Source organism: Oncorhynchus nerka, linkage group LG15 (assembly GCF_034236695.1).
Source record: "Oncorhynchus nerka isolate Pitt River linkage group LG15, Oner_Uvic_2.0, whole genome shotgun sequence".
NCBI lineage: Eukaryota > Metazoa > Chordata > Actinopteri > Salmoniformes > Salmonidae > Oncorhynchus > Oncorhynchus nerka.
The window spans coordinates 41975995-42000681 of NC_088410.1; the positions used below are offsets into that span (position 1 = coordinate 41975995).

Sequence of the window (24687 nt, forward strand, 5' to 3'; positions counted from 1 at the left end):
TGTGTAGCTTTGGTTGAAAAGCATATTTTGAAAATCTGAGATGACAGTGTTGGTAATATTTCACAAAAGGCTAAGCTTGTTTGAATATATTTATTTCATTTCATTTCATTTGCGATTTTCATGAATAGGAAACGTTGCGTTATGGTAATGCGCTTGAGGCTATGGTTACCCTCCCGGATACAGGTTTGGAGATGCAAGAAGTTAACACAGGTGTGAGTGTTGACGAGGACAAGGCTGGAGATCACTGTCATGCTTGAGTTTGAATAACAGACTAGAAGCTTCAAAATGAGGGTGGTGCTTGGAATCATTCTTCCTCTGTCTACCATGGTTACCTGCAAAGAAACACGTGCCGTCATCATTGCTTTGCACAAAAACACCTTCACAGGCAAGGATATTGCTGCCAGTAAGATTGTACCTAAATCAACCATTTATCGGATCAATAAGAACTTCAAGGAGAGCAGTTCAATTGTTCTGAAGGATTCAGGGCACCCAAGAAAGTCCAGCAAGCTCCAGGACCGTCTCCTAAAGTTGATTCAGCTGCGGGATCGGGGCACCACCAGTAGAGCTTGCTCAGGAATGGCAGCAGGCAGGTGTGAGTGCATCTGCATGCACAGTGAGGTGAAGACTGAGGATGGCCTGGTGTCAAGAAGGGCAGCAAAGAAGCCACTTCTCTCCAGGAAAAACATCAGGGACAGACATATTCTGCATAAGGTACAGGGATTGGACTGCTGAGGACTAGGGTAAAGTTGTTCACAGATGAATCCCCTTTGATGGTTTGGGGCATCCGGAAAAAGCTTGTCCGGAGAAGACAAGGTGAGCCCTACGTCAGTCCTGTGTCATGCCAACAGTAAAGCATCCTGAGACTATTCATGTGTGGAGTTGCTTCTCAGCCAAGGGAGTGGGCTCACTCACATTTTGCCTAAGAACACAGCCATGAATTAAGAATGGTACTGTCATGACGTTGCCCTCTTTGGGTACGGCAAGCCCCATCCCCCTCTCCCTGCCTCTCCCTACCTCATACACAGGCTGCTGTGGTCAGAGAGGTCGTAAATTCCTGAGGGGATCTCCTCATGGCTACACAGTATAGAGAAAGAGTGAGTTGTCATAGAGACAAAGGAATTTCTTCCACCTCACAGAACTTGAGATCCGAACAACATTTACGTTCAGCAGAAGGTATAAAAGATCGGTGAAGAATCCAGCTACGAACTGGTCCATTTGTTACAACTTGGGGAAGCTCATGGGAGACGGTGCGGCCACATTACCATAACACTGTTTATATAATAGCCTGAAATATGAGGTTTACATCTAATTGTTGTATAAGATGAATGAGTGAGGATGATACTGTTTGTAAAATTGTGTAATGTGATTTTTGACGGTTTAATGAAGGAAACCTCAATTCCCTTTCAAGTTTAACTAAATCAGAGGACTGCCCATGAGCCCAGTTAGGGTCGGGAATCCTGGGACAGGCCCTTTTTTTCAACTACTGAATATAACCCCACATTTGAGAATTTCTCACCAGACCATCCTCACCTGATTTAGAATTCCTCACAATCAAATGTCGACCGCATTATCTACCAAGGGAATTCTCTTCGATTATAATCACAGCCGTATATATTCCCCCCCAAGCAGACACATCGATGGCTCTGAACAAACTTTATTTGACTCTTTGCAAACTGGAATCCATATATCCGGAGGCTGCATTCATTGTAGCTGGGGATTTTAACAAGGCTAATCTGAAAACAAGACTCCCTAAATTTTATCAGCATATCGATTGCGCAACCAGGGCTGGAAAAACCTTGGATCATTGCTATTCTAACTTCCGCGACGCATATAAGGCCCTGCCCCGCTCTCCTTTCGGAAAAGCTGACCACGACTTTGTTGATCCCTGCCTACAGACAGAAACTAAAACAAGAAGCTCCCGCGCTGAGGTCTGTTCAACGCTGGTCCGACCAATCTGATTCCACACTCCAAGACTATTTCCATCACGTGGACTGGGATAGGTTTCGTATTGCGTCAGACAACAACATTGACGAATACGCTGATTCGGTGAGCGAGTTCATTAGAACGTGCGTTGAAGATGTCGTTCCCATAGCAACGATTAAAACATTCCCAAACTAGAAACCGTGGATTGATGGCAGCATTTGCGTGAAGCTGAAAGCGCGAACCACTGCTTTTAAATCAGGGCAAGGTGACCGGAAACAATACAGTGTAACTATTCCCTCCGCAAGGCAATCAAACAAGCTAAGCGTCAGTATAGAGACAAAGTAGAATCTCAATTCAACGGCTCAGACACAAGAGGTATGTGGCAGGGTCTACAGTCAATCACGGATTACAAAAAGAAAACCAGCCCCGTCACGGACCAGGATGTTTTGCTCCCAGGCAGACTAAATAACTTTTTTGCCCGCTTTGAGGACAACACAGTGCCACTGACACGGCCCGCAACTAAAACATGCGGACTCTCCTTCACTGCAGCCGACGTGAGGAAAACATTTAAACGTGTCAACCCTCGCAAGGCTGCAGGCCCAGACGGCATCCCCAGCCGCGCCCTCAGAGCATGCACAGACCAGCTGGCTGGTGTGTTTACGGACATATTCAATCAATCCCTATCCCAGTCTGTTGTTCCCACATGCTTCAAGAGGGCCACCATTGTTCCTGTTCCCAAGAAAGCTAAGGTAACTGAGCTAAACGACTACCGCCCCGTAGCACTCACTTCCGTCATCATGAAGTGCTTTGAGAGACTAGTCAAGGACCATATCACCTCCACCCTACCTGACACCCTAGACCCACTCCAATTTGCTTACCGCCCAAATAGGTCCACAGACGATGCAATCTCAACCACACTGCCCTAACCCATCTGGACAAGAGGAATACCTATGTGAGAATGCTGTTCATCGACTACAGCTCGGCATTCAACACCATAGTGCCCTCCAAGCTCGTCATCAAGCTCGAGACCCTGGGTCTCGACCCCGCCCTGTGCAACTGGGTACTGGACTTCCTGACGGGCCGCCCCCAGGTGGTGAGGGTAGGCAACAACATCTCCACCCCGCTGATCCTCAACACTGGGGCCCCACAAGGGTGCGTTCTGAGCCCTCTCCTGTACTCCCTGTTCACCCACGACTGCGTGGCCACGCACGCCTCCAACTCGATCATCAAGTTTGCGGATGACACAACAGTGGTAGGCTTGATTACCAACAACGACGAGACGGCCTACAGGGAGGAGGTGAGGGCCCTCGGAGTGTGGTGTCAGGAAAATAACCTCACACTCAACATCAACAAAACTAAGGAGATGATTGTGGACTTCAGGAAACAGCAGAGGGAACACCCCTATCCACATCGATGGAACAGTAGTGGAGAGGGTAGTAAGTTTCAAGTTCCTCGGCGTACACATCACAGACAAACTGAATTTGTCCACCCACACAGACAGCATCATGAAGAAGGCGCAGCAGCGCCTCTTCAACCTCGAGGCTGTAGAAATTTGGCTCGTCACCAAAAGCACTCACAAACGTCTACAGATGCACAATCGAGAGCATGCTGTCGGGCTGTATCACCGCCTGGTACGGCAACTGCTCCGCCCACAACCGTAAGGCTCTCCAGAGGGTAGTGAGGTCTGCACAACGCATCACCGGGGGCAAACTACCTGCCCTCCAGGACACCTACACCACCCGATGTCACAGGAAGGCCATAAAGATCATCATGGACAACAACCACCCGAGCCACTGCCTGTTCACCCCGCTATCATCCAGAAGGCGATGTCTGATATTAATTACAAGTCTGCAGCTAGGAATTCGGTATCATTGAACGCAAAGAACGACAACCGCCGAAACATCCATTCTACAACATGAATGAATGTCACTCTGAACTAACGACAGAGAGAGAGAGAGAGAGAGAACGAAAACTCTCCAACAAAGAGCCCGACGACACACTGAGCGTAAATACAGTATATATATATAGATTGCAATTGTTCCCAAATGAGTGAACTTTCATGTGCAAAGGATTAGCATTTCAATTGTTAGAATTATCAACTTTGTAGTGTCTCATCTCAGTTGACTCCCTTTTTGTCCACCAAGACGCGATACCGGTTTATCCCACTAGGGAAACTCAATATCATTTCCTTGTAACCATCTGTTTGTTTATGCATTTCTGTGAATTACTTAATAAATAAATGATTTTAGACAATTGATGTATGGATGACTCAGTGAAGACTGGGTTTGTGCAGATAAACATCAATTTACGACATTTGGAATGAGACTAACGTGAGGTAAAGTAAATAATTAATTAATTAGAAGACTAATTGATCAGATAAAATCTGAAAAGTTTAGGAAATAACTTGGTAATCTGAATATTTTCTGTGCCCCGACTTCCTAGTTAATTACAGTTACATGATTAACCAGTTTGATCACGTAATACTAATTACAGAGAATCTTTGATAAAAACTAAGTCTTCATTTAATGATAAGACCAACATCCTCAAAGAGCAACTTCTCCCAACCATCCAGGAACAGTTTGGTGACGAACAATGCCTTTGTTAGAGCACCTTTCCATAAGGCAAAGTGATAACTAAGTGGCTCGGGGTACAAAACATATATTTTGGGTCCATGGCCAGGAAACTTCCCAGACCTTAATCTCATTGAGAACTTGTGGTCAATCCTCAAGAGGCGGGTGGACAAACAAAACCCCACAAATTCTGACAAACTCCAAGCATTGATTATGCAAGAATGGGCTGCCATCAGTCAGGATGTGGCCCAGAAGTTAATTGACAGCATGCCAGGATGGATTGCAGAGGTCTTGAAAAGGGTCAACATTGCAAATATTGACTTTGCATCAACTTCATGTAATTGTCAATAAAAGCCTTTGACACTTATGAAATGCTTGTAATTATACTTCAGTATTCCATAGTAACATCTGACATATCTATAGACACTGAGGCAGCAGACTGAAAATGTATGTGTCATTCTCAAAACTTGGCCACAACTGTACATTACGGCCTCTTGCATTTCAAAGATTGTACAAAAAATACAAAAGAATGGTTGGTATTTATCTTTGCATTATCTTTTACCAGATCTATTGTTATATTCTCCAACATTCCTTTCACATTTTTAAACTTCAAAGTGTTTCCTTTCAAATGGTACAAAGATACATATCCTTGCTTTAGGGCCTGAGTTACAGGCAATTAGATTTTGTCATTTTAGGTAAAATTTGAACAAAAAGGGTCAGAACCTTATTAAGCAGGGTTTGGTTGACTGGTTTGGTCCTTTGCCCAAAGCAAAGAGTGGTACCGGGTTTCTTTAAACTATCATTTGTGCTGCCACTCGTTTCCCTGAGGCCATTCCACTGAGGAAAATCACGAGAGAAAAGTTATGGCTATTGTAAACTCAGCAAAAAAATAAATGTCCTCTCACTGTCAACTGCATTTATCAGCAAACTTTACATGTGTCAATATAGCAAGATTCAACAACTGAGACAAACTGAATAAACATCACTCTGTTCTGCAATCAGCTGCTTCCTAGGCTTCGAAGTGTCAACTGTAGGGACCCTCTTCCTTCAGCAACCTTACAAACACTCATGTTTTGGGTTTTCAAGAGAGAGGTCAACACAGGAGGTTCAGCTTCTCAGATTGACCATGGTGGGATCGCTGACATCCTCAACCCTAGACTTGCTCCCGGCAACTTTCTTAGCCATAGGACGTGTAACGGCACATGCTGTCATGACGTTAGCCTGGGGTTAGGTTTATGACCGTCATAAATACATCTCCCCCCTTTTTCCTCTCTACCCTACTGATGTGACATTTGAAAATCCTTTGGTTAACAGAGATTCTGGGAACATCAGAAGGTGGGGGGAAATTAACCATATTCTGGTAAACCGACCACTTGAACATATGCATTAGTACTTAATGAATATGATGTCAGTTCGGTTGTCATCTGAGACATTCTCAATGATAGGATGACAAACTCTACAGTGGAAAGTCGGCACATTGTAGTTATCGGATTCACATGGAAATGTTGTTCAATTTAAATGTTGAGATGAAGTGTAATTTTAGCTTCCAAATGAGAGATGGGTTTTCATAAGGTTAGGGCTCTTCTCAATCAGTGGCCCGCCCCTGTGAAGATACATGGGTTATAAAACTGAAAACACACTTCTCCCTCCACTGTATAAAGTCTTGATGAAAATGTAACCTCCGGTTCCGAGGATGTGAGGACGATGGTCCGTCAGAATGGATCAGATAACTACAGAACTAAGCCAACCTCAGCGTGAGCTTTGGTTGCGAATGGTATGAACTTTGAACTCTTATTCACTACAGAAGTGATACCTCCTAGCCGTTGAGTTCGCAACAGCAGCTGCAAACATGGGCTAGGAAAGAACAGAGAGTATCCCTTCAACCACACAACGACGTTACTACAACGTATCCAATTTACCGGCAGATACATTCTTCAAAGGACAAAGAATTGTTGGGACACACGGCCTTCCATCTACCACCAACCTACCGAAGCGCAGCTCAGAGTAAATATTTATTGCATTTTCCTTTTCCAAATGGGCGGTAATTTAGAATGCATAAGATACTATATTTACGAAAAGAGACATCGCTTCTCCCTTTGTTCCTCAGTCTTCCCGCTCTTTCACTCAAACCCAGACCCCTTTTCTTTGTGTAACCAGCTGTCATATCTGTTCCGCCCGCTAGGGACGTTTTCCTTTATGACGTACTTTGTAATCAAGGTATGATTCATTCTGTGTATATGTAATTCTGTATGATTAGTTAGGTATTTAGTAAATAAATAATTAAAGCCAATTTTGTATTGCTGATTCAACTTGTTAGCCAGGGTTTGTGAAGATGTACAAAAAATGTACAACTTTCAGATGAGACTGAAATAAGTTGACGATTAATATTGACTGCTATTGATGTAAAATATGACTAGGTCTTTAAGAGTTTATTCGGAAGATAACCGCTCTAAATATTATTTCGGGGTGCCCCGACATTCTAGTTAATTACATTTACATGATTAGCTCAATCAAGTAATATTAATTACAGAGAAAGGATTTTATAGAATAGCATGTCATATCACTTAATCCGGCATAAACAAAGACACGTCACTGAACATTAGGGTATTTTTCTGATAACCCTTCAGGGTCATCTACTCTGGGTTCCTTACAAATGACAGGATTTGGCACAACCTTTCCTCCAGCCAAATCGTTTCCCAAAATTAGTGAGACCCCCTTCACCGGTAAGCTAGGCCTCACTCCAACGACCACGAAACCAGAAATAAGATCAGGAACCCATCTCCACGCCTTGTACTAAACAGTCATACACATCTGATCCAAAATCTTGTTTAGAATGTCCCAGACAGAGACTTAATGCGCGTGAGTGCTACTACAAGAAGCAATTGCATTTATGTTACAAGTTACAAAGCACACATTGTCATTATTGGTGTTAGGACAGAGACAAACTGGCAGATTATCTTTGGGGACTGAAGAAATGGACCGAAACCTGCAGCAGGTGACTTGTCTGGGTTGCGTTTTGCATAGGGATAACTACTGGGTGCTTTGTGGAGGTAGTTTATGTCAACACATTCATCTGCAAAAACTGCAGCTTCCTCAAGCGTGAGATCCTTATTCATAAATGTAGGTTGCAACTCTTTCATGAAGGCAATTCTGCTCGAGAAGTATGAGACTTTAAATCCTCAAGGTCCTTGACCTCTTCAGAACCACTCTACCGAGGACATGTTTGTTCAACATGGATTTGTGATTTGTCTTTCGTTACGGAACGGTTGTCTGTATGCATGTGGGATTAACTTGTAAGCACGAAGGATAGCAGCTTTAACAGTGTCAGTCTTGACGTGTAAAGAGAACGTGGCGTACACTTTGAGCTCTTCCCACAAAGTAACTTGGAGCAGTGTCGAAATATCTCCCGGCCATTTTGGGATGTGGAAATCGGCTCAAACAGAGTAGTCCTTTTCGTTGAGGCGGTACAAGTTGGCTTTTCCGACCAAGATCAAACGCTTAAGGTATAGATAGGATGGCTTGACTGGATTCAGTGGTTCCATATCTTTTTTAATCTAATAGGCATGTGCACATTTTTCTTGTTCTAGTCTGGCTGCATGCTCATCTGGTCTTTCGCTGTGCTCGGGCTTTCATTTGTTGCGCCAACAATGCCTTTAGTTATAACTCCATCAGTTCTACGTCTACGGGACTCACCTCACTAGCCGTAGCACCCTTTATCAGCCTCTGAGAATACTTCCTCCAACAAAACAGTACCGATCAACTCTGTTTACTGCTTTTGGATCACTAGTTACCGCTGATGCTTTGCAATGAGCAGATTCACCTTTGTACGTTTATCTAGCATATCCCAACTAGGGTTATCCACAAATTCTTCCAACTTTGTTAACTGATTTTATTAGCCTGTGTGTTTATGCAACTTTCAAGAATAATTTCACTGATTTTATAACCCCTCAAGGTGGATGTAGTGACAAACTACCAGAGAATTGTCTTCTGAAAATACAATTATCTGGTTACAGTGGAATTTGAGTAGGTGACTAAAGCAACTACCATACTCAAGGGACACAGTATCCCAGGTGAGTCCCCATTTGGTTACATTCTCCAGCAAAAAAAATGTTTGAGACAGTTTGAGTGACGACAACCTAAAATAAACAGGTGGGACTTTAGTAGGTATTCTAAAATATACTCATGGGAGTGTCCACTGAAAGTTGTTAAGCAGCAACTGAGACCAAAGACACCCACCATGAGTGGCCAGTAAATTTGCCCAAGAGGCAAACAAAATTTAAAAACTCACACCATACTTAGATAGGAAACAAACTAAAAAGTTGGGCAAGACAAAAAAAATATGTTTTTCTAGAAATCAAATAGGGAGTGCCAACTAAAGGTGTTGACACACCACATCTCTCAAGACAACCAGAGCACTGGACCAGCCACTCTTAAATAGCACCCAGGCCAGCACAGGTGAAACACATTCCACCTAACGAGACAGTAACCAGCACAGGTGTAACACATACGGACTAACGAGGTGACACCAATCGGTGCACCATGCATGCTAATGAGCTGTATGTGCTGAAGTACAACCTCAAAACATAAATGGAAAAACAAAAACCTGTAACAACTCCTATTTCTGATATAACTGACAAATATAATATATGAATAAAAAAAAAATTGGGGGGGATCAATTAGTGTATCTGAGTTTAACCATAATATTTGTTCTGTCTTTTCTGGTGGATTAAACTATACCACACTTATGTAAATTATTTTTGGTAGCATTTCAATGTTGAAGATTAAAGAATACTTTGGTGCATTTTTCCCAGTTTTGATAATATATTACACTTAATCTTTCTGTTTTTATTTCAACTTTATTTAACCAGGTAGGCCAGTTGAGAACAAGTTGTCATTTACAACTGTGACCTGGCCAAGATAAAGCAAAGCAGTGCGACACAAACAACCAAACAGAGTTAGACATGGGATAAACAAACGTAGTCAATAACACAATAGAAAAATCGAGGTAGTGTGTGCAAATGTAGTAAGATTAGGGAGATAAGGTCATAAATAGGACATAGAGGCAAAATAATTACAATTTAGCATTAACACTGGAGTGATAGATGTGCAGATGATGTGCAAGTAGAGATAATGGGGTGCAAAAGAGCAAAACGATAAATAACACTATGGGGATGAGATAGTTGGCTGTGCTATGAAGGAGGCTTTGTTGTGAAATAGGAAGCCGATTCTATATTCAATTTTGGATTGGAGATGCTTAATGTGAGTTTGGAAGGTAGAGTTTACAGTCTAACCAGACATCTGGGTATTTGTAGTTGTCCACATATTCAGAACCTTCCAGAGTAGTGATGCTAGTCGGGCGGGCGGGTGCGGTCAACATTCGGTTGAAGAGCATGCTTTTAGTTTTACTAGCTATCTAAAAGCAGTTGGAGGCCATGGAAGGAGTGTTGTATGTCATTGAAGCTTGTTTGGAGCTTTGTTAACACAGTGTCAAACTAAGGGCCAGATGTATACAGAATGGTGTCGTCTGCATAGGTGGATCAGAGAATCACCAGTAGCAAGAGCAACATCATTGATATATACAGAGAAAAGAGTCGGCCCTAGAATTGAACTCTGTGGCACCCCCATAGAGACTGCCAGAGGTCCGGACAACAGGCCCTCAGATTTGACATACTGAACTCTATCTGAGAGGTAGTAGGTGAACCAGACGAGGCAGTGATTTGAGAAACCAAGGCTGTTGAGTCTGCCGATAAGAATGCAGTGATTGACAGAGTCGAAAGCCTTGGCCAGGTCGATGAAGACGCTGCACAGTACTGCCTTTTATCGATGGAGGTTATGAAATCATTTAGGACCTTGAGCGTGGCTGAGGTGCACCCATGACCAGCTCGGAAACCAGATTGCATAGTGGAAAAGGTACGGTGGGATTCGAAATGGTAGGTGATATGTTTTTTTAAAACTTTGCTTTCAAAGATTTTAGAAAGGCAGGATGGATATAGGTCTATATCATTTTGAGTCTAGAGACTCTACACCTTTGAAGAGGGGGATGACCACGGCAGCTTTCCAATCTTTGGGGATCTCAGCCGATAAGAACAGGCTAGTAATAGGAGTTGCAACAATTTTGGCGGATCATTTTAGAAAGAGAGGGTCCAGATTGTCTAGCCCAGCTGATTTGTAGGGTTACAGATTTTGCAGCTCTTTCAGAAGATCAGCTATCTGGATTTGGGTGAAGGAGAAGTGGGGTTGGGAAAGTTGCTGCAGGGGGTGCAGAGCTATTGGCTGGGGTAGGGGTAGCCAGCCGTAGAAAAATGCTGATTGAAATGATCGATTATCGTAGATTTATCGGTGGTGACAGTGTTTCCTAGCCTCAGTGCAGTGGGCAGCTGGGAGGAGGTGCTCTTATTCTCCATGGACTTTACAGTGTCCCAAAGCTTTTTGGAATTAGTGCTACTGGATGCACATTTATGTTTGAAAAAGCTAGCCTTAGCTTTCCTAACTGACTGTGTATATTGGTTCTTATTAACATCCCTGAAAAGTTGCATATTGTGGGGGCTATTCAATGCTAATGCAGAACGCCACAGGATGTTTTTGTGCTGGTCAAGGGCAGTCAAGCCTGGGGTGAACCAAGGGCGATATCTGTTCTTAGTTCCAAAAATGTTGAATGGGGCATGCTTATTTAAGATGGTGAGGAAAGCACTTTTAAAGAGCAATCAGGCATCCTCTACTGACGGGATGAGGTCATTATCCTTCCAGGATACCCGTGCCAGGTCTATTAGAAAGGCCTGCTCGTTGAAGTGTTTCAGGGAGCGTTTGACAGTGATGAGGGGTGGTTGTTTGACCGCGGACCCATTACGGACACAGGCAATGAGGCAGTGATCACTGAGATCCTGGTTGAAGACAGCAGAGGTGTATTTAGAGGGCAAGTTGGTCAGTGTGCCCATGGTTACGGATTTAGGGTTGTACCTGGTAGGTTCCTTAATAATCTGTGTGAGATTGAGGTTATCATCTGCACATCTATCACTCCAGTGTTTAATTGCTAAATTGTAACTATTTTGCCACTATGACCTATTTATTGCCTTACCTCATTTGCACACACTGTATATAGACTTTTTCTCTATTGTGTTATTGACTGTGTCATGACGTTGGCCTGTGGAATAGGTTTATGACAGTCATAAATACCTCTTCCCCCCTTTTTCCTCTCTCTACCCTACTGAGGTTACATTTAAAAAACCCTTGGTTAACATAGAGATTCTGGGAACATCAGAATGTGGGGGGAAATGAACTATAGTCTGGTAATCCGAACAATTGAACATATGTGGTGATACTTAACTTCTTTGATATAGGGGGCGCTATTTACATTTTTGGATGAAAAACGTTCCCATTTTAAACAAGATATTCTGTCACGAAAAGATGCTCGACTATGCATATAATTGACAACTTTGGAAGGAAAACACTCTGACGTTTCCAAAACTGCAAAGATATTGTCTGTGAGTGCCACAGAACTGATGTTACAGGCGAAACCCAGATAAAAATCCAATCAGGAAGTGCCGCATTTTTTTAAACCTCCTCATGCCAATGACTCCTTATATGGCTGTGAATGGGCCACGAATGAGCTTAGGCTTTCTGTCGCTTCCACAAGGTGTCGACAGCATTGTGACGTTTTTGTACCAGCTGGTCGCTTGGTGTCCTCCGTTGCAATTATTGCCTAATCTCCAGCTGCAGTATTTTTCCGTTCGCTTCTAATGAGAAACCAACTGTCACGACTGATATAATATCGAATAGATATGTGAAAAACACCTTGAGGATTGATTCTAAACAACGTTTGCCATGTTTTTGTCGATATTATGGAGCTAATTTGGAAAAATGTTTGGCGTTGTAGTGACTGCATTTTCCGGTCTTTTTCTTAGCCAAACGTGATGAACAAAACGGAGCTATTTCACCAAAACAAATAATATTTTGGGAAAAAATGAACATTTGCTATCTAACAGAGAGTCTCGTCATTGAAATCATCCGAAGTTCTTCAAAGGTAAATTATTTTATTTGAATGCTTTTCTTGTTTTTGTAAAAATGTTGCCTGCTGAATGCTAGGCTTAATGCTATACTAGGCTATCAATACTCTTACACAAATGCTTGTGTAGCTTTGGTTGAAAAGCATATTTTGAAAATCTGAGATGACAGTGTTGTTAACAAAAGGCTAAGCTTGTGATTCAATATATTTATTTCATTTAATTTGCAATTTTCATGAATAGGAAACGTTGCGTTATGGTAATGCGCTTGAGGCTATGATTACGCTCCCGGATACGGGATTGCTCGTCGCTAGAGGTTAATGAATATGATGTCAAATTCGGTTGTCATCTGAGACATTCTCATCAATGATAAGATGACATAAAATCTACAGTGGAAGGTCTACACATCAGAGTTATCGGATTCACATGGAATTGTTGTTCAATTTAAATGTTTGAATATTAAATTATTTGTGATGGGATGAAATGTGATTTTAGCTTCTAAAATGTGAGATGTGTGGGTTTTCATAAGATATTGCTGCTCACTCAGTGGCCCCCCCACGTGAAGAGACAGAGGTTGTAAACTATGACACACACCCCTTTTCTCCCTTCCTATATAAAGCCTTGATGACAACATAACTTCCTGTTCCGAGGATATGAGGGAGACGGTCCTATGTCAGAATGGTTCAGATAATAACTACAGAATGAAGCCAACATCAGCATGAGCTTTGGTTGCGAATGGTATGAATTTTTGAACTCCTATTCACTACAGAAGTGATACCTCCTAGCTGTTGAGTTAGCGACCACAGCTGCAAATGCAGGTTAGGAAGGAACAGACAGAGTATCCCGTCTATCACACAACAACGTTACTACAACTTATCCAAGTGACCACCAGAGACATTCTTCAAAGGACAGAGGACTCGGTTTGGCAACATGGTCTTCCATCTACCAACCTACAAGCGCAGCTCAGAGTAAATATTTATTGCATTTTCCTTTTCCAAATGGGCGGTAATTTAGAATGCATAAGATATTGTATTTACAATAGCACAGCTTTTCCCTTGGTTCCTCAGTCTCCCGATGTTTCACTCAAACCCAGCCCCTTTTCCTTTGTCTAACAAGCTGTCATTTCTGTTCCACCCGCAAGGGATGTTTTCCGTAATTTGTAATCAAGTTATGATTACTTGTGTGTATGTGAATTCTGTGTGATTAGTTAGGTATTTAGTAAATAAATCATTAAACCCAATTTTGTATTGCTGATTCAAATTGTTAGCTAGGGTTCTTTTTTAATGTATTTTTTTATTTTACCCCGTTTTCTCCCCAATTTCGTGGTATCCAATTGTTTAGTAGCTACTATCTTGTCTCATCGCTATAACTCCCGTATGGGCTCGGGAGAGACGAAGTTTGAAAGTCATGCGTCCTCCGATACACAACCCAACCAAGCCGCACTGCTTCTTAACACAGCGCGCATCCAACCCGGAAGCCAGCCGCACCAATGTGTCAGAGGAAACACTGTGCACCTGGCAACCTTGGTTAGCGCGCACTGCGCCCATCACATTTCATGGCTAGACATAAAGTAATTGATCACCAGAATCATAGATATATATTTTTAACCACTAACCTTTCAGAAAAAGCTTATGTGAGAAGCTGATCCAGCAAGTCAATGGAATAAGGCATAATGCTATTGTCATATATAATTTTCAAACATTGAAGTCACTTATTGATATCTTGCTAACATAATGAAAGAAATATGAAATAGAGGAGACAATGGCCTGTGGTTAAACATGTTTTTTATTCCAGGTCATCAATGTACATTGTGTTACTTTCGTCCCACCCATCTCTGCTGTAACTTCTCCCAGGCTAACACCCAGGACTAGCTAGCATGATACTTTAAAACTATGTTGTCATTTAGACCAGATGGGTTAAGAAAATGGCATATGTTTGGAACCTTAAACAACTAAATACATCTACAACCGGAAAAAACTTCTGTGTCCGTTTCAACTTATATCGCTCTACGACACTTTTTGTTGATAACTCGGCGAAACATGGTCAGACTGGGATGTTTGTTTTCAGGGAGGTCATCCTCCACATTAGGAACACGCTGACTTCATTAAGTTAGTCTAGCTTCTGTGGTATCTGAGAAAATGACCATGTTACTTTCGCCCCATCTTACCTTCATCCCGGCTCTCCCCTACTTTGATTTCCGTGTTATCATTTGTTATCAACTGTGTTAGGAAATATGATTTACGCATGTTCAGATGCCAAATTGAATAGAAATGAAAAACAGGCTGGCATGGTTGAGTGCTTTTCGGTCGAAATCAGTCATAACAGCGACCTCTTCTTTGGTAAAGAAACCACAAAGTCAATTGCACTAAAAAGTCAAAGAAATACTATTCATACACCAGTGCAGTGCAGAACATAATGTTTGAAACAGTGAATATGATCGGTTTAATGTGTCTTGGTTAATGTAACATCTCTTCAGATTTCATAACTCCCTTTTACCAAGGAATCATGAAGTCTTCTCATCCCTAAAATATGATATGTTTTCGATAGCAATATAGCGATGTGCAATGTAGATGTTATTTTCTACCGAGATTGCAAAACAATTAGTATGTTGATGTAGTGCCCATTGTTTAGTAATATTTCAACCTTAAGTCGTATTTTTACTGTCAGTTGCTGGTTTCAAAAAGCGCCATAAAACAACCTTTATTTGTTCATCTTAAAAAATGAAATATAGGAACTAACAGTACAGATAGATAGCAAAAAAACTACAACATAGAGTCACAGAATAAGTTAAGAGGAAAAACAAAAAGAAATGGAGGAATTTATCCTTTTCTAATCCAAGATGACGTAGCAGTCGGACGTGTGTTTTGTCTTGTCTTGTCCGTGTAAATAGTAATTTTCCTTGTAAAAGCCTTTCATGCATGTTAACATCAGAAGCTTCCTCCTAAATTTGTTTTATTCAGTGCTTTAGCACATTCCGCCAACCCTGATGTCCTAGCCATGTCTGAATCCTGGCTTAGGAAGGCCACAAAAAAAATCGGAAATTTCCACCCCCAACTGCATTTTCTGACAAGATAGAACTGCCAAAGGGGGCGTAGTTGCGATCTACTGCAGAGATAGTCTGCATAGTTCTGTCATACTATCCAGGTCTGTGCCCAAACAATTTGAGCTTCTACTTTTAAATATCCACCTTTCCAGAAACAAGTCTCTCACCGTTGCCACTTGTTATAGACCCCTCCTCAGCCCCCAGCTGTGCCCTGGACACCATATGTGAATTAATTATCCCCCATCTATCTTTAGAGTTCCTACTGTTAGGTGACCTAAACTGGGATACGCTACCCTAAATCCACAACCAGGATCTTAGCGATCACTGCCTCATTGCCTGCATGTGTAATGATTCCACGGTCAAACATCCACTCCTCATCACTGTCAAACGCTCCCTAAAACACTTCAGCGAGCAGGCCTTTCTAATCGACCTGGCCCGGGTATCCTGGAAGGATATTGACCTCATCCTGTCAGTAGAGAATGCCTGGTTGCTTTTAAAAGGGCTTTCCTAGCCATCTTAAATAAGCATGCCCTATTAAAAAAATGTAAATCTAAGAACAGATAAAGCCCTTGGTTCACCCCAGATTTGACTGTCCTTGACCAGCACAAAAACATTCTGTGGCATCCTGCATTAGCATCGAATAAACCCTGCAATATGCAACTTTTCAGGGAAGTCAGGAACCAATATACACAGTCAGTTAGGAAAGCTAAGGCTAGCGTTTTCAAACAGAAATGTGTATCCTATAGCATTAATTCCAAAAACTTTTGGGACACTGTAAAGTCCATGAAGAATAAGAGCACCTCCTCCCAAATGTCCACTGCACTGAGGCTAGGAAACACTGTCACCACCAATAACTCTACGATAATCGATCATTTTAATAAGCATTTTTCTGGCCATGCTTTCCACCTGGCTACCCCTACCCCAGCCAACATTTCATCACCCCCTGCAGCAACTTGCCCAAGCCCCACCCCCCGCTTCTCCTTCACCCAAATCCAGACAGCTGATATTCTGAAAGAGCTGCAAAATCTGTGTCCCTACAAATCAGCTGGGCTAGACAATCTGGACCCTCTCTTTCTAAAATTACCAGCCAAAATTGTTGCAACCCCTATTAGTAGCCTGTTCAACCTCTCTTTTGTATCATCTGAGATCCCCAAAGGTTGGAAAGCTGCCGTGGTCATCCCCCTCTTCAAAGGGGGAGACTGTCTAGACCCAAATTGTTATAGACCTATATCCATCCTGCCCTACCTTTCTAAAATCTTCGAAAGCCAAGTTAACAAACAGATTACCGGCCATTTCGAATCCCACCGTACCTTCTCCGCAATGCAATCTTGTTTCCGAGCTGGTCATGGGTGCACCTCAGCCACGCTCAAGGTCCTAAACAATATCATATCCACCATTGATAAAAATACAGTACTGTTGTGGGAGAAAGATGTACATATAGGGAGAAACGTAATACTGTACCACAAGAGAAAGATACACTTAGAGTGCATTTGCCATTCTGGTAAAATGCATTGTCTATTGTATAGGACAGGAGGCCAGAGTAAGGCCATGAGAGCATAGGACAGCTGGACATACCAAGGTCAGAGGGACATACAAAGGAGGGGGTCAGCCAAATGACCAACTGATGGACTATAGACATAGGACATATATTTTTAGGACATGAAGAGAAGAGACACATAGTCTACTAGTCCTAATAAGGACAGACATACCAAAGACCACACCAAGCTAGGAGGACAAGATGGGCATGTATTATTTTTGGGACATGAAGAGGTCCTGTCACCATTATAACTTGACTGGAAGCAGATATGGGCATTATTGGGCGTGAACAAGCAGGATGCACAGATTGGGATATAATGGTGGCAGATGGACTGAGGGAAGTAACTTCATTTGCATGTGGGATGGACTCATATGTTGTATGTGTATAAATCTGAGCCAGTGCTCTGGAAAAGTGTGTGTTCCGCGGACCATCTAGGCTTCTGATATGTTTGTATTAAAAGCCTATATTGAATTCACAAGTTCTTGTAAGTGTTAAATTTTGTTACGATTCTCCACGACACTGTGCGGCCGTCTTCATCGACCTGGCCAAGGCTTTCGACTCTGTCAATAACCGCACACTTATCTGCAGACTCAATAGACTTGGTTTCTCAAATCACTGCCTCGCCTGGTTCACCTCCTCCTTCTCAGATAGAGTTCAGTGTGTCAAATCAGAGGGGCTGTTGTCCGGACCTCTGGCAGTCTTTATGGGGGTGCCACAGGGTTCAATTCTCAGGCCGACTCTTTTGTCTGTATATATCAATGATATCGCTCTTGCTGATCCACCTCTACGCAGACGACACCATTCTGTTTACATCTGGCCCTTCTTTGGACACTGTGTTAACAAACGAGCTTCGATGCCATACAACACTCCTTCCGTGGCCTCCAACTGCTTTTAAATTCTAGTAAAACTAAATGCATGCTCTTCAACCGATTGTTGCCCACACCCGCCCACCCGACTAGCATCACTACTCTGGACGGTTCTGACTGAATTCTGAATATGTGGGCAACTACAAATACCTAGGTGTCTGGTTAGACTGTAAACTCTCCTTCCAGACCTATATTAAGCATCTCCAATCCAAAATTAAATCTAGAATCGGCTTCCTATTTGGCAACAAAGCCTCCTTCAGTCATGCTGCCAAACAACCCTTGTTTTTTCTTGTACTGTATGTGTGTTTATAGTTTTGTTTAATGTTGTGTTAGTGTATGTAAGTTGTTTTGACTGAAACGTTGTTCCCTTTGCTGCTGTCTTATCAGGTCTCTCTTGGAAAAGAGATGTTATCTCAATGAGAAAAAACCTGTATAAATAAAGGTAAAAAAACACAATATATATTTTTTTAAAAGCATACCCTTGTAAAACTGACTATCCTACCGAATCTTGACTTCGGCAATGTCATTTACAAAATAGCCTCCAAAACTCTACTCAGCAAACTGAATGTCGTCTATCAAAGTGCCATCTGTTTTGTCACCAAAGCCCCTTAAACTACCCACCACCCCTTAAACTACCCACCACCTGAAACTACCCACCACCTATTTTCTCTCGTTGGCTGGCCCTCACTACATATTCGTCACTAAACCACTGGCTCCAGGTCATCTATAAGTCTTTGTTAGGTAAAGCCCCGCCTTATCTCAGCTCACTGGTCACCATAGCAACACCCACCAGTGGCACGCGCTCCAGCAGGTATATTTCAATCGTCACCCCCATTGCCAACACTTCCTTTGGCCGCCTTTACCTCCAGTTCTCTGCTGCCAATGACGAACAAATTGCAAAAATCACTGAAGCTGGAGTCATATATCTCCCTCTGTAACTGGGTACAGGTACAATCTGTAAATAGCACACCCAACTACCACATTCCCATATTATTACTTACCCTCTTGCTCTTTTGCACCCCAGTATCTCTACTTGCACATCATCATCTGCATCATCTACATCATTATCATCTTATTCATCATCATCATCTGCACACTCCAGTGTTAATGCTAAATTGTAATTATTTCGCCTCTATGGCCTATTTATTGCCTTACCTCCCTACTCTTGTACATTTGCACACACTGTACATATATTTTTTTGTGTTATTGACTGTAAGTTTGTTTAGGTGTAACTCTTTGTTGCTGTTTTTGTCCCACTTCTTTTCTTTATCTTGGCCAGGTCACAGTTGTAAATGAGAACTTGTTCTCAACTGGCCTAACTGGTTAAATAAAGGTGAAATAAATACATTTAAAAAATATATATAATAAATCAAATTAAATACAGAATGGAAGTTACTGGGATTTCAGATAAACAATATCAAGCATTAAAGGTCAGGAACAGTGAAAATAATGTTTTTCATGAAATTTGATGATATTTGAAAGAAACCAGATGATGACTAAAGTTTGAAAAATGACTGTTGGCTTCTACATTGATAATGTTTGATCATAAAGTTACTGGTTCCCTCCCCCATGTCAAACACTTTGATTTATTATTAAGGAGACAAGGTGACATCACCGTAACATCAATGGTAACATGATATTCTCTCTTTTTTAAAGTACCAACATCGGAGAAGATGTGTTTGCAAAGGGGTGTGGTTTATATAGCTAGATATTAACTCTACTGGTGCCCAAATTTGACTGTAGGGTGTCGGCAAATATAATTGAATGTTTACTCTATTCATCCATGGCAAAGATACATAGAACCGCATCATTAGAGGCATGCCAAATTGGAGATATATACAAAAAATGACTTAATTGATGCAATTTTAATGTTGTTTATGTGGCTTTGTGTGTCATCAAATTTGCTTGAGATTATTTTACTGCAACACTGCTCAGAATGACTGTTCAGGACTATAAGAACATTTTGAAGATAAATACACAACGCAGAGGACGAGAGGTCAATACAGTACTAGACGATGAGAGAGTACTAACGATCAATAGGGAATTATCAATGCAAGTAGTTGATTTTCAGTTCAACATCTGTTTAGAATCTGTGGAATGTCTGTCATCGGTCTGTACATTGAGTCTGGAGCAGGATACTTGTTATTTGGCCATTGGCCCAGTTGTACTGCAAGGACTTCTGATTGGTCAACCACAGGCTAGGGTGGGGGTGGGGGGTTATAAATTACATCCTGTTGCTTTGTTCTGTGGAGAAAAACTGAAGACAGGAAAGACTGAACGTCTACTTCTCAGCATAACATCTATGATTTGTCCTTCTCTCCCTGATTTGCTTTGGGTTCTGTGTTATTTAAGGACCTTTAAGCAGTCTCACAAAGAATGCCATAGGACTGTTGTAATAACACTAAACAGAGATTGTGTTGTAACTTTTTTTCATTCACCCTAAAAAGGTGAAGTCTTACAAAAGTGTTTCTATGTAGCTGTCTGAAAAATAATATGGGTAGACAATTACAATAATTGGAAGACAAAGACAAATAGAAAGACCAAGATGATCACTCAGTACCTCATTTAATTCACTTTTGAAACCATTGGTTATTTTTTTTTACATACATTGGCTTTGTTGAATACTTGATTCTGATCAGTCAAATGGGAGTGGATGTGTTTTAGATAACAGATTGTTAGACTCAGAGGCGTCATGCCCTCAGATTGAAAAATATATATATAAATAATACAAAAAAAAAAGTTAATTTTTTGTTGTTGTTGTTTCTCTCTAATACTACCAGCCACCTAGCAATTTTATGAAGTTGGCTTTAGCTAGCCTAGATAGTTATGAGATTGGGAACCTAACCATTTCGGGCTATCAATCAAGTTAGAATAGCTAGCTTGTCTAACTATCCTGGCAAGGTTGGCAGACATTAAAAAAGCAAGCAGCAGCGTAGCCTAGTGGTTAGAGCGTTGGACTAGTAACCGAAAGGTTGCAAGTTCAAATCCCTGAGCTGACAAGGAACGAATCTGTCTGAACAAGGCAGTAAACCCACTGTTCCTAGGCTGTCATTGAAAATAAGAATATGTTCTTAACTGACTTGCCTAGTAAAATAAATTAGACTCACATTCCTTTTAAACTTTTATGCAGAGAAGGATATTTAGTTTCTTTAAAAAAATAACCACCAGTCAGGAGGATACTCAAGAGGTATGCTTAGATATGCAACTAATAATTAAGCATAATGGTTATGGCTTTGGTTTGCAGGAAAAAGCTGTTTCAGGTGTTTGAAAATACAACATTCTTCAAATTCTCCACCCCCCCAGCCATCCTCACGTACTTTGTGCCCCTCAGATTTTTGGGGTGCCTGCATGACGCCTCTAGTTACAGTGATGGAATGACAAGTGGCAACACCTGTCAAACACTCCCCCATGTTTGTTTGACCTTGTTTCCAAAACAAAGTTAGGGCTAGATTCAATCCGTATCGCAGAAGATCTGGATTCAATCCATGTTAAAGCTTGATTGAAATTTAAAGGCAATGTCGCCGTGTACGTGGAGGCTGCATTCACGGTAAGCGCTGCATATGTCGGCTCAATCAGAAATGACCTTTACATTTTAACGCAGATCTTCTGTGATATATCCACAACATGGATTGAATCCAGCCCTTAGACAAAACTGGATGAATGATTGTTAATCAGTTGGCAAGTAAAGCTACCTGCCAGGCAAAAATGTCTGTTCAACATACGGTTTTGGTACAAGATAAATGTGTGTTTCAATGAGACAAAAATGAATGAATGAATTAGAAAATTTAACCAACTAGACATGTTGATGTATGTTGAGTAATGAAGAAACTATGTTGACTCAATCAAATTCTGCCTGGAGGGTAGCAACTTCAGATGATGGCAAGTATCCATGGCCAGTAGACATTGTACAGGTATGAACAGAACAGACTATTTGGTTGCGCAGTTCTATGAAAATAAACCACTTTGGGGGGATTCTTGGCGCACTACACTCCCCATCACTTACTTGTTCTATTTCATTTTGAAAACATACTTTTGTCATAAATGTATTACCGGTCACCACATAGATTTGGAATGTCTGAATAAATTCATGCTTTTTACATTACTATATAAATATTGAATAACCTGGACATATTACAAAAACTACAATGCAGACAACTGTACCAAAGTTCATCTAAAACACACACACACGCACAACAATATCACATTGATAGCCAAATCATTTTCTAATCAATTCTATTGCCAAAAGAACATCAGGGTTGTGTTCATTCAGCACCAAACTGAAGAAAGCCGACTGAAACTTGGAGGGACTACCTGCACTGGTCCAATAAAAACCAATTGTTTGTTTTCCGTTGCATAGCGGTGTTTCCTCATGTACCCAGCTCAAAGTTGTGTCAGGGCCAGTGTGTATGTCAGCAAGAATGGCATGGACATAAAAATGAAGGTAGACAAAAAAGCAGAAAAAGACATTTCCACAAAGTGGGTCTCATTTATCAAAAACAAATTTGTGTTTAGGCTAATAATGTATATTGTTTCACGAACATTTCAGTTTGCAGATTTTTTTTAACGCTCAGTTAGTTTTTTGGTGCACACAAATACCCTCCTTACAGAAAAAACATGATTTCACATGTAGATAGATATGTGACATTTCTCATGTGAAAATGTGTGTTTTTGGAACACGTCACATGATCACATTTTCACATGTGATCACATGAAAACGTGTTTTTAGAACACTTCAGGTGATCCACATGTGGTTTTTCCGCAATGGCCTTTTCAGAGAACTAGAACTCGTTAATAAATGACAACACTTAAGTTCCTAACTACTGACATGTATGCATCATGTATGCATTTGGACAGTAACAATTCAAATATGTATTTCATTAAAAAAACTTGTCATCTCATAATCAACTAATTATTCACTTTCTGTTTTTCAATGATTCTTGTCCTTGACTCACATTCTCCCTTAAAATAGATTAAGGTATTTATGCATGTTTGATAAGCATGGGTTTTACAAATTAGTTTTCTAAACAACAAATACACAACATTTCTGTCCATGTGAAGATTGAGGCCCACTGACTGCTTTTCTGATTGGCATGTTGCATACTAAACATATTCTTAGGAAATAAAAGATGGCATTCAATTCAATTCAATCCAATGTGCATTATAGAGCAGTGCAGCTGACAATGCACCGTTTAAAGGCAACGTCCCAGTCATTTGCGGAGAGCACATTCATGGTAAACGCTGCCGATGTCGACTAAAGAGTTGCTCTATAACACACCTTATATTGAATCCCGGCCAAAGTCGATACAATAACAAAAACAAAGTGCACATTGAAAATTGTACAATAAACTTTATCACAGTACTAAAAAGTGTATTTCAACTAAAAATGATAGTTGGATTAAATGCTTTTTTTTATTTTAATGGTATGGTTATTTTGGACAATTCACCATGGATATAGAAACATGTTGATTGGCAGGAATGGCCACTTAATGGTATCTTTAGGGGATACAATGTCAAGTCATGACTTTTAGTTATAGTTCCCCTTTAATGCCTTGTATGGCTCCTGAGTTCCATGCGTTTGGATATATTTTAAGAGGAAAAGCTGCAAGTAAGAGTATAATATGTTTTGGTCAATGTACAAGAATAATAAGAAAAAAACATACATAACATATCAGTACGACTAACTTTATAAAAGCCCTATGACTACATGTTCTATAGCACCAGAACGGTATAAAAAATGTCAAGTGATCATTTGAGAATAATTTCTTAAAGGCACTTAAACATCATGCATTAATGGCTGAAGAACATGTTTGTATAACAAATTGACTTGACCATGGTTCTTGCCATTTCATGGGGGGAAAAAAGTTGAACATAAAATTTGGGTGGTACAACACCATTTGACCCTCTGAAATATGTCCTCTTGAATGTTGTGCCTTACATTACTCTCAGTGAATGCGCCTAATATGTTTTACAGTATACTTGTAACCTATATTTTTCACTTCCAAAATATCACACTGTCGATGAAACAGATTCTCATCGCATTTCTGAAACTTGCTCTATATCACTGAAATTTGTCTCTGTAATAAAAAGTGTTTACACTCATTATTATCAATACCGTGTACTTATTTGCACAAATTAATCATTTTTCACAATCACAATTCATTATTCCTAAAACTTCAAGTGTAATACGGGAATTAACAAACAGGATTATATTCATAACATATTAAGTACTGTATCCCCTGAGACATTGCCATGTACCACCAGATGACAATCAATCAGTCAACGTTTAGAGAACTGTATGTTCTATCACAATAGCAATGTTGTTTCCTTGATTCCAGTTTAGAGCTAATTTGCATTGGTCAAGGTCATTATTAGTTCACAAATGTGTAAATGCAGCATTTCAGGCATGCAGCAGCTCAGATTGAGGCATCCGGATCCTTTCTTTGCATCTGAAGAGATCCAGTGAGAATTGGTGACACTTAATCACAGGCATTTCCATACAAACAAACTGTGTGCGAGAAACAAAAGTAATATTAGTAATCGTTATTTTTGAATCTCATAATTTTATATTACATTCCTTTTATTCGGTTCAATCGGCATAACAGAGTAAATAGTTAAGCCATCCATTTGAGTGTGTAATATTGGTTCCCTGAAGGAGGGGAATGGAACCTAACACCAGGGTCGAGTTTGTTAGGGAAGTTTTGCAACAGAAAATGGGTACCTATTGAACACTACCCAGATAGTTCTACTA

The 24687-nt window shown here is 40.9% G+C and overlaps 1 pseudogene; it reads right to left on the minus strand.

Moving 5' to 3' along the window:
• Positions 1 to 20473: 20473 nt before the first annotated feature.
• LOC115142691 (echinoderm microtubule-associated protein-like 6) overlaps positions 20474 to 24687 on the minus strand; it is a 61347-nt pseudogene continuing 57133 nt past the window's right edge.